This window comes from Macrotis lagotis, chromosome 1, assembly GCF_037893015.1.
Source record: "Macrotis lagotis isolate mMagLag1 chromosome 1, bilby.v1.9.chrom.fasta, whole genome shotgun sequence".
NCBI classification, from domain to species: domain Eukaryota; kingdom Metazoa; phylum Chordata; class Mammalia; order Peramelemorphia; family Peramelidae; genus Macrotis; species Macrotis lagotis.
The window spans coordinates 726,085,182-726,094,626 of record NC_133658.1 but is presented as its reverse complement, the minus strand read 5'-3'; the positions used below and the strand labels follow the sequence as shown (position 1 = coordinate 726,094,626).

The 9,445-nt window shown below is 38.1% G+C and overlaps 1 pseudogene; it reads left to right on the top strand.

Moving 5' to 3' along the window:
• Positions 1–7,965: 7,965 nt before the first annotated feature.
• On the top strand, positions 7,966–8,396 carry LOC141523712 (small ribosomal subunit protein eS19 pseudogene; annotated as a pseudogene).
• The last annotated feature ends 1,049 nt before the right edge of the window (positions 8,397–9,445 follow it).

The following is a 9,445-nucleotide window of genomic DNA, read 5'->3' as shown; positions in this document are numbered from 1 at the left end:
GTATGATCTGGTTATCATCTGCATAGAAATGGAAATTTAATTTATGAGGCTAATGAAATCACCAATAGAGATAGTTGAGAGAGGGAAAAGAAGAGGGCTGAGGATAGAGCCTTGGGGCACCCTATGATTAGAGGGTATAATTTGGATTATTATTATTATTGAATCATTTTTATTTCACATTCAACTCTTTATGGCCCCTTTTGGGGTTTTCTTGGTAAAGATACTGAAGGCTATTTCCTTCTCCAGATCATTTTCTAGATGAGAAAACTGAGGCTAACAGAGTTAAATGACTGACCCAGGATCACACAGCTAGTCAGTTTCTGAGGTTGGATTTGAACTCAAATCTTTCAGACTACATGTCTGGTGTATTATCCACTGTGCCATCTAATTATTCAGATGGTAATGTGAATAAAGAATCAGCAAAGGAGACTGAGAAGCAATGGTCAGGTAGTTTGGAGGAAAACAAGAAAAAAGTAGTGTTATGAAAACCTAGTACTCAGGAGAAAAGTGTAATAAGCAGAATTAAAGGTTGAAGAGAGATCAAGAAGGATGAGGGCTGAGAAAAGGTCATTAAATTTGTTTATTAAAAGGCAACAAGAATTTATTAAGCACTTATGGGCCAGGCACTAGGCAAAGCCCTGAGGATACAAATACAAGAAAAAAAAAGACAATTCTTGCCCTCAAGGAGGTTATTTTCTTTCTCTTTTTTTTTACATAGTATTTCCCCTAGGTACAGGTAAATACAAATTTTAACATTCATTAAAAATGTTTCTCTTTCCTTTCTTCATCTCCCTCCTCCCAAAGATAGTAAACATTTTGAGATACTTGCATGTTTAATCATGCAAAATATATTACCATATTAGTCATATTGTAAAAAACAACAGATCCAAGGAAAACAAGAGCACACTTACACAAATACAGAAAATGACAAATAGTATGCTTTGATCTTCATTCAGATACCATCAGTTCTTTCTCTGGAAGTGGATAGCATTTTTCATTACAAGTCCTTTAGAATTATCTTGGATCACTATATTCCTGATGATGCAGGGAAGATGGATTCCATTCCAGATTGGATTTTTCACCTTTCCTACAGCTTCCCCTAGCTTCCAAATAGCTTTGCAGCTATTTGACCTTGCCCATTGATGTTGGCATGACAGAAAATGACATGTTCAACTTAGAGGTCATCCACCTTGGGACAGGAAGAACCAGTACATAGCTTGCCTATTGGGAGGATACCTGAACTGGGTGCTGGACCTGTCCCCAAGTGCTACTCTTTGTTCTACACACTACAGAAGTGCATTCAAGAAGCACCACCGGGGCAGCTAGGTGGCACAGTGGATAGAGCACTGGCCCTGAAGTCAGGAGTACCTGGGTTCAAATCTGATCTCAGACATTTCATAATTACCTAGCTGTGTGGCCTTGGGCAAGCCACTTAACCCCGTTTGCCTTGCAAAAACCTAAAAACAAAACAAAAACAAAGAAGCACCACCCCTCCTCAGGCTCTTTCTCTTCTGGATTCTACTTTCAAGGATGCCTAACTCTCTTAAGCCATGTGCTCCCAATTTAGGCCCTCTGGAGCACCATGGGCCCCCCATGCCATGTGGTCAGATTAAGCCAACCTTCATGACTCTGTCCTTGCTCTCTTTCTCTTTCCCTCTCATTCTCACTCTGATTCAAACTTCACATAGTCTCAAAGTGCTTACTGCTTTTCTAGGAGTTTCAAACTGTATACTTTGTAACTAGTGAAGGCATCGGAATTCTCCTACTCACACAGACTTACAATTTTGATATTATCATCTGGGCTCACAACTTTGGTATCATCTTTAATTCCTTTCTTATACTCACTGCACATATGTAATCTGTTGCCAAGTTTTGTCATTTCTTCACTTAAACATATTTAGTATATATTTCCTTTTCTCTACTTGCAGTGCAAGGTCTCATCACCTTATTCCTAAAATATTGGTTCAAATTTTTCCTTGTTTTCCAGTTGCCAAAGTAATCTTCCTAAACCATACACCACCTCCCTCCCCACTAAATAAGTTTCAGTAGTTCCTTATTAATGTGACTATATTTGGAGTTTTCCTTGGTAAAGATATTGGTATGTTTTGTCATTTCCTTCTCATTTTAAAGATGAGGAACTCTGGCAAACAAGGTTAAGTGACTTACCCAGGGTCACATGGTTAATATGTGTCTGAGATCACATTTGAACTCAGGAAGAAGAATTTTCCTGACTGCAGGTCCAGAGCTCTTTCCCCTGTACCACCTAGTTAACTAACATAATTAACACCTATTAACTAACATAGCCAGAACTATTTAATGATGTCCTTAGATTTACCTCTGAAGCAGCATCAAATAAAAAGGAAAGATGCTACCTCATCTTCCTGTGTAGCCCTGAAAATTGGGTTTAGGATTTTTTTCTTGTTTATTTATTTATTTTTTTGGTTCTAGGTACAGGGAATGGAGTTACCAGTCTAAGAACTCAAGGGTGGGGACTTAAAAACCCAGGATTCCAGGTCAGATGTTGCAACCAACCTACCAATGGACTTGGAAGTTGGGTGAGAAATTGAGGTTGTAAGAGAAATTATGCCCTAAAGGGGTGGAAGGGGAAAATATTTGTTTGTATCCTTTTGTTATTCCCTTGGAGTAAACTACTCTTTTGCAAAAGCTAACCTTGACCCTTAAAGCAAAAATCTGATGGTCTATTATCTTTGACAAAAAGATATTGAAGGAGGGCAGCTAAGGGGGCACAGTGGATAGAGCACTGGCCCTGGAATCAGAAGGACCTGAGTTCAAATTTGACCTCAGGCATTTAATAATTACCTAGCTGTGTGACCTTGGAGCAAGTCGCTTAACCCCATTGCCTTGCAAAAAAAATAATATTGAAGAGAAAGCAGCATACAGATAGTATATATGGTTGTATATGAGAAGTCTTGCTCAAGATACGGAAATGGTCATGTTATGATTCTGCCTTGATACAGCACATAATGAAAATACATCAGTGTATACCGTGAGTCCATATGAAAATTTCATAATGTAGTTTTGTTTTTTTGCTGTTGCCAACATTAGGCAGAATGTGGTGCAGTTTTATGCACTTGTCATCTCACTAAATGCAGATACAAATATATTTTCTGTGTAAAATATTACTGATTTTGATGTGTTTTTTTTTGTTTTTACAAGGCAAATAGGGTTAAGTGGCTTGCCCAAGGCCACACAGCTAGGTAATCACTAAGTGTCTGAGACCAGATTTGAACCCAGGTACTCCTGACTCCAGGGCCAGTGCTTTATCCACTGCACCACCCAGCCGCCCCAAACTTGATGTGTTTTTTAATAAGTTTTACAGCTGTACATTATTTTCCAAAGCTGTTCCTACCTCACCAAGAGGCTTTATGGATTGTTATGTATTATCAATGTTCTATATGAGACAGGCTGCTGTGTTTTCCTCCCTTCTCATTTATTAAAAGTAGAAGAATAAACTAACTTTTACATTAAAAAAGCTAATTTTGGTAAAATGGGAAGTGGGTGTTTGAAACTCTGAATTTGGAGGGAACACAGAGGATGCTCTAGTCAATGACAGATAGCCCCTAGCTCCTCAAGCAGCCAGGTGCCACAGTGGATTAAATACTAGACCTGGAGTCAGGAAGACCCGAGTTCAAATCTAGCCTAAGGTACTTTCTAGTTCTGTGACTCTGGGTGAATCATTTGCCTCAGTTTCCTCAACTATAAAATGGGGACAATGAGGTTTTTGTGAGAATCAAATGAGATAATATTTGAAAAGCTCTTAATCTGAAACATGAGTGGTACTTAAAAAATACTTAATCCATTTTATTTCTTTTAGGATACTTGGGGAGAAGTAAATTGCAGCAAAGACTTTTTTTTCTCAATTAACGTGTCCCTTTTAATCTTAGGTTTAGTAGATTTGTTTGTACTAAAACTTTTTAATTTTATCTATTCAAAATTATTGACTTTATCTCCTGTGATCCTTTCTATCCTCTGTTTGGCCCTGAACTTTCTTTCTAGATATTTTTTTCATGTTTCTCTAATTTGTTTATAATTTGATCTTTTATATCTAGTTCATTTATCTGTTTGGAGTTTATCTTAGTATAAGGTGCAGGGTATTAATCTAAACCTAATTTCTTCCATAGTGCTATCCAATTTTCCCAGCATTTTTCAATCAATCAAACAAACTGTGAATCCTTATCACTGTTGCTGGGCCTTAGTGTTTATCCAACACTAGGCTACCAGGTCAATTTGCTTGTTTGTTGTGCATCTAATCTGTTTTCACTGGATGAGAGCTATATGGGAATGTTTGTAGGGAGCAGAGAAGAAGCCAGTAATTGGGAAGAGATTGGCAATTAGAGAGAAGGGAAATGACAGAGGGGGGACAATCTGCTGGAGAACAAGGGAAAAATGAGATCAAAGGCTCATATACAAGGAGGAAGGCCCTCTCTTCCTGTTAGACAGTAGTGAAGGAAAATATAGTCAGTGGAAATGTTTGGGTGATGTGAGAATAAGAAAAAGGGAGAGAAGAATACTGTCTGTAAATGCTTTTGATTTTCAGTGAAGTATAAAGTGACAGTCTTAGCTGAGAGGATGGAAGGGAAGGGAGTGCCATAAGAAGCTTGAGGAGGGTATGAAAGGGTTGGGAATTTCTACTGTGCTGAGTAGGAGAACAAAACTATTAGGTTTAAAGGATTAGCTTTGTTGTGGTGAAGACCTAGTTAAGATTATATAAAACATACTCAGTCACCATGGTTTTATGAATTTCTCCAGTTCTATTCAGCAGCATTTGAATAGAGAAAAAGGCAGTGAGAATAATCCAAGGTGGGATTTGGTAAGGCATTATCATAGACAGGACAAAGGGATTCAAGAGCAGAGAATAGTGTACAGTGGATTGATTGGATGGTGAGGTTGAAGAACAGGGCAGTGAAAAAGGTAACATTAGAAGGTGATGATCAGATGAAGGAATTTCATAGTTTAGGAACATGGGAATAGAACAATTATATATAATGGAAATGAGTGGAATATTCCCTCTTAAGAGTTAATATTCCTAGTGAAGTTCTCTCAGGGTTAAAAATCATTAAAACAAAGACAGACTATTACTCTTAGACTATTCTTAGAAGAAAGAGGGAGAGAGACCTTGCATTCCCAGTCAGACACCCTCCCAATTCTATTAGGGAGGGAAACAGTAGATTATTTCCAGAAAGACCTTGCACTGATTCTGTTTAGGGAGGGAAACAGTGGAATACTTCCAGAGAAGAGACCTTGCATTCTTAGCCACCTATTTAGTGATAGACTGGGAGAACAGTAGACTGCCTTCTCTTATTTGATAAGTACTAAGAAGACGTTGCACACTCAGACACTAATTCATTTAACAGGTCATTAGAAATCTTCTTCTGATACCCTCACCATTTGGATGGTGAAGTAATATTCTATGAAAAATTTTATTCTTCTCTTTGTTGCTGGGTAGATTTTTCACGTAAAGATTGTAACTCTGAAAACCTTAACCAATCAGGTTGGAAGAGAGGGGACTAGGGAGTGGGGAATTGTGCTAGGCCATATAACCTTGCTTTGACTGTCATCTCGGGGCAGCTCCTTGATCTTCAATACCTTTGTGAGACTTGGAGTATGCCCTTTTCTAGAGAAAAGCCAAAATAAACTTTCCTTTTTGCTCAGAGGAGTCTATATATATTTTTTAAGTGGATTTTTATCCCACACAGAAAGATCAAGTTTATGACCATCTCTGTAGCTACCTACCTCCTGAAGTAATCAAGAGAACTGAGTAGACTGAGGGGTGGGAAAGTGAGGGTCCTTGAGAGAGGATCAGTATCCATGATAAAGGTTCATAGCATGGAAGAAGAAATTGAAAGGTAGAGAAAAGACTTTCAGCAAGGTACTAAAGTCTTTAAAGTAGGAGGGAAAGTTTTCTGGGTGTCAATGGACAATAGCCCCTAGGATAGGCATTAGGAGCTCACTTTGAATAATGTGAGCCTCAAAGGAGGAGAGAGTTCTAAGGGACCTTGAGAGATGGGAGAGTCAGGAAGTAAACAGTGGGGAGTAAGGAAAGCTCCAAATACCCAGTGAGTTCAGGATATGTGTGAAAGGATAACAAGCACTGGCCAGGAATGCAGTATAATCAGGAAAGCTCCAAGACTCAGTGAGAACCAGAAGATGGAAGGAGAGAGAAAAGAAAAGATTTGTAATGAAAGCAAGTTTCTTAATTCTTCTTCATCACATACCATTTGTTTAGCCATTCCCTAACTGAAGGACATCCCCTCATTTTCCAGTTCTTTGTTACAAAAAAAGTTGCTATAAATATCCTTAGACATATAGGCTCTTTTCCTTCCTGTTTTTCAACTATTCTGGAATATAGACCTGGGAGTGGCATTGATAAGTGGCATGGTTTATAGCCCTTTGAGTATAGTTCCAAATTGCTCTACAGAATTGTTGAATCTTTTCACAACTCCTCCAAAAGTGCATTAATGTCTTGTTTTTCCTACATTGCCTCCAACATTTTTCATTTTCTCTTTTAGTCCTGTTAGCCAAGTTTGTAATTCTTGATAGTTTATGCCAGTGAGCAAGTAGAAGATGCTGTAGGTGAATCTGTAGGTGAGTGGGACATTTGGAGGATAGGGTTGAGGGAGTGAGCATTTGGGGATGGGGAATGGGGCTTAGATTTTAGAAAACCTGATTTCTCCTTATATTTACTAGTTATGTAATACTGGGCAAATTTAAACTCTATGTTCTTTTTTGAAGCTTCCTAGGACAAGCATCCCTTGAACAAAACTCTAGACAGGCTGCAGTTCACAGATTCACACTATGAGTTCTCTAATGTGAATTGATAAAATCACAGCTCCCTCCATGATGGCATTCTATGTTCATTGTCCTGCTGAACCAACTTAACACATGTCCATTTATTACATTGGAAGAAACAATTCTTATGACAATAAATTTTTCACTTCCATGTATCTAAAACAATTAAACAAAAGGAGAGTTTCGTGAAATTCCATTTTAACTAAGACAACATTGATATTCATATAATTTGAGCTGGTAATTGCAAAAACATATAAAAATCTTTATCTTATAATTATTTCCAACTCTTTGTGGCAAAATACTATTTGATATCAATATGCTAAAAATTTCCTTCATCTAAAAATGAATTTCCACTGATTTCATCTCATTTTATCTTTCTTGTATCATTTGCTTCCAAGTTATTATATGTGAGCAGGCTTTAAGTAAAAGAAGCCAATATACTTGCTTTCCATTGATTATATAGTTATAATGAAAACATATAATTTATCATTCACTGTATTTATTATTTATTTATTATTTTATAATTTATCATCAGTGATGCATTCTATTGATTATGCCATTATCAGTATTTGTGCTTTATCATAAATTGAACTGACAAGATAAAATTGATATTTTATTCCATAAATCTGACATTTAAGTATTTCATAATTTCATAGCTTGGATGTTAAATTCCAAGTTTAGTCATTGTGAGAGAACCTTTTTCTTAGGTTGATGATGAAGAAGGGTTTCTAAATCTTTTTTTTTTGTGAGGTGATGGGATTAATTGACTTCTCCAAAGTATCTGAGGCTGGATTGGAATTCAGGTCCTCCTTTTCAAGGGCAGGGTGCTCTATCCATTTCTGTATCTAGCTGCCCCAAAGAAGGGTTTCTTAAGACCTGCTTTTTCTAGCTTTGTTCCCTATAGTAGATTCATATAGTCCAACTTCTATTTTGTTTTTGGTATAGAACAACTAACTTACAAAAAGGGAAATATGGTTTTTAAATATAGATAGCAAGGTGAAGGCTGAACATAGCTTGATCTTTACCCCAGACTTTAGAAGAACTGATTTCAAAAACATTCAGAAGTGAGAGAAAAGATTGGTAAAGAGACATTTCTTTAAAAAAAAAAAAAGGAAGTTGAGCCTTTCTTCTGGCTGGCAGTGCAGATCCTGCAGGATGCCTGGAGTCACAGTAAAGGACATGAACCAGTAGGAGTTTGTCTGGGTCCTGGCCACCTTTCTGAAAAAGTCAGGGAAGCTGAAAGTCCCCGAATGGGTGGATATGGTCAAACTGGTGAAATACAAGGAGCTGGCACCCTATGATGAGAACTAGTTCTATGGCCTGGGCCACCTCCACTGCCTGCCATCTTTACCTCTGAGGCAGAGCAGGGTAGGATTCATGACCAAGATCTATGGGGGTACCAGCGCAATGGGGTCATGCCCAGTCACTTCAGCAGAGGCTCCAAGAGCATGACCTGGAGGGTCCTGCAAGCCTTAGAAAGCCTCAAGATGGTGGAGAAGGACCAGAATCGGGGCAGGAAGCTGACACCTCAGGGACAGAGAGACAGAATTGCTGGACAGGTGGCAGCTGCCAACAAGAAACATTAGGATACACCACATCAGATTCATTAATGCCTTGTTCTTCCTAAAAAAAAAAAAGGCAATTGATTTAAGAGTCATGGAAGGTTGTCAAAAATTAGATTCTTAATATTTTTTTAGACAAGGTATGAGTGTTGGTGGGATAGGGAAGATCCATAAGCACCTCAAACTCAACAGGTACAAAACAGAATTTATCTTTTCTCACAAAACCTCCCCTTTTCCAAATTTCTCTATTCCATCTTTCTTGACTTCTCTCCATTCATTGTCAATCATCCTTTTCTCCTTGATACCCTTTTCTCTCTAGGTTTCTACATCATCACTTTCTCCTGGTTTTCCTCCTACCTATCTTGCTTAGTTTCTTTTGCTGGCACACTAACAGTGAGTGTACCACAGGACTTTTTCCTGGCCTTTCCTCTCTTCTTTTTCTATACTGTTTCACTTGATGATCCCATCAGCTCCCATAGATTCAATAGTTGTCTCTGCTGATGATTCTCAGATCTACTTATCTAGTTCCAACCTCTCTGCAGATCTTCAGGCTTGTATTTCCAACTGACTAGTAGATATTTCAAATTGGATGTCCTATAGATATCTAAAATTCAACACATTAAGCTGAGCTCATTATCTTTCTCCCTAAACCTTTCTCCTTCTCAACTTCCCTATTACTGCTGAAGGCACTCCCATTCTCTCAGTTACCAATGTTATAAATGGCTTGTAAATACCTAGTCCAGAATGATTAAAATGACTTTTATTAAGATATCTTAACAAAAGCTCTACCTCTCTCAAGGGGAGAGGGGCCCTGAATCGTGATGAAGCTGGGTCTTATATGCAGTTTGAAAGGCTTGTTCCTTCCCCTTCTTGCCAATCATTGACTAGGGTCACAATCCAATTGATAGATTAGCTCCAATAAGTTTTTCCCCACCCTGCTCATTATACTAAGGAGCACAGGGGAGGGAACAGTAATCCCTTTGAGCATGTACAAAGGAGAAGGATAGATCCTAGGTTAACTGGGAGCTAGATGGGGCAGATCTGATCTAATCTCAGGTTTTTATCAAGTTTTT